This window comes from Amblyomma maculatum, chromosome 6 (genome assembly GCF_055883805.1).
Source record: "Amblyomma maculatum isolate TAMU_Amacu chromosome 6, ASM5588380v1, whole genome shotgun sequence".
Taxonomy (NCBI): domain Eukaryota; kingdom Metazoa; phylum Arthropoda; class Arachnida; order Ixodida; family Ixodidae; genus Amblyomma; species Amblyomma maculatum.
Window position 1 is genome coordinate 33607693 of NC_139349.1, and position 1743 is coordinate 33609435.

The 1743-nt window shown below is 45.8% G+C and overlaps 1 protein-coding gene across 1 annotated transcript in view; it reads left to right on the forward strand.

The window, feature by feature from the left end:
• The first annotated feature begins 356 nt into the window (after window positions 1–356).
• LOC146185446 (alpha-tocopherol transfer protein-like) overlaps window positions 357–1743 on the forward strand; it is a 12325-nt gene continuing 10938 nt past the window's right edge. Inside the window, exon 1 of the mRNA XM_084605530.1 lies at window positions 357–438. The gene's annotated coding sequence lies outside the window, so the exon portion shown is untranslated. The remainder of the gene's footprint in view (window positions 439–1743) is intronic.

Here is a 1743-nt window from a genome sequence, read left to right on the forward strand (position 1 = left end):
ATGGGCCTTCTGCGACGCTTGTAACCGACTCAGTGGCGTCCGGGATATCGCACTTTTTGTTACTTTGCTCTCAGCAATATCAACTGGGTCAGCGAACTGTCGGAAAGCTGTAAACAACGGTCGACTATAGCCACGCATCCGTTTTGCATGTTTTAACATAAAACAGCAGCAATGCCACGATTGGGAGCGATAAAAGCAACAAAACGGAAGATAAAAAGAAAGATTTGGTAGCAGTGAAGAAAGGAGGGTTGACATATACAGTACGCTCGCGTTTCTTTATTATTTTTTTTTTGTATAAGATATCTCGCGGTAAAAAGACAGCTGATAGTATCCTGCCCTCTTGTAGAGGCCCACTTCGCCGCAACCGTTGAGCACTTCTTTCTGACCGGTCGATCGTGTGGCAGCATAGGGGACTAGAAGCACCACGGCGTGACGCAAGTATTTCAACTTTTCCACACTACCATACTTTTTTTTTTTCATCCGCGCTATTTTATCTTGGACCTCACTCAGCTAACTCTGAGTGCAGCTGTTATCTGTATCATATATACATGAGTTTTGTTAAGCAAAGTTTTCTGTTATCACTCCATAATGTTTTGTCAAACCATAGTAATCCAATCATTCGCTGGTCGTGAAGCTTCGCCGAAAATTTATTATAGGGACAGATACACTCCACTGACTGCTTAAAAGCAAGGCAACGGCGCCAACACTTGCACTCTATGCACTTCGGTGAGTGGACGTGCCAGTTGTTTAAAGAAGCGACTACTATTTGTGCCATGGGATATACTGACGGAATGGGAAGCTCTCTCTTTCCGATTTCGTTAGCACGAATCACATCTGGTCCACATGATGTATTCAACTCGAGGCAATATAGCCTACTCTTAAATACTGCCTGGAGAGGTTTTGAGGCACTTACACATGCCCTTTCTTTTCATAATGAGAAGCAAAAGCGTGCTGTACGTGCTGTGTAATAGTGAAGCTCCCATAAGAAGCAGCAGGCGAGAATTCCAATGCTGCCTGACTACAACCCCGTCGCGGTGGTGCAGCGATTAGGGTTCTCGACTGCTGTGCCCAAGGATGCGGTCCCCGTCGGCCGCTTTTCTATGCAGGTGATAAACAAGGCGCCAGTGTGCCGTGCGATGTCAGATCACGATAAAGAACCCCAGGTGATCGAAATTTCCTCTGCCCCCCAATTCTGTCACAGCCTGAGTCGCTTTGCAACGTTAAACCTCAATAACCAAACCAACCAGCAGCCCGGCTACATCCCGAACGACCACGCATGCCAGCAATATATGTAGACTCCTAGCATAATTGTTGGAACGCTCAAGTGCAGTGGTCGGCCTTATGGATGTGTATATTACGCCTTTCGTAGCTAAATGAGGAAACGTCTAAAGAGACATGCATGCGTGACAGAATCCCGTTGTTCGCTAATGACTGGGCAAACTTATTTAACTCTAATTTGCGTTACGGTTTCTGCATGCCCATACATAACATAACGATGCAAAACTCGACGCAAACCGCGCATGCCAAAATATATATGGGTCAGTCCAAGAAGCGTGAGGTATCTGTTAGGCAACATGTTGCCTTGTTTCGACAATGTTTCATTACTATTGTTACACACAGTGCGCGAGTGACCCCTTCCTGGTCGAATTTCTCTTTGTAGCTTCACGTTTGAGGCACCCTGATCTCGCTTCAAAAAGTAGGTCGCTACCTCTTGTGTTATCAGAGATCTATTCTTTGACTCCA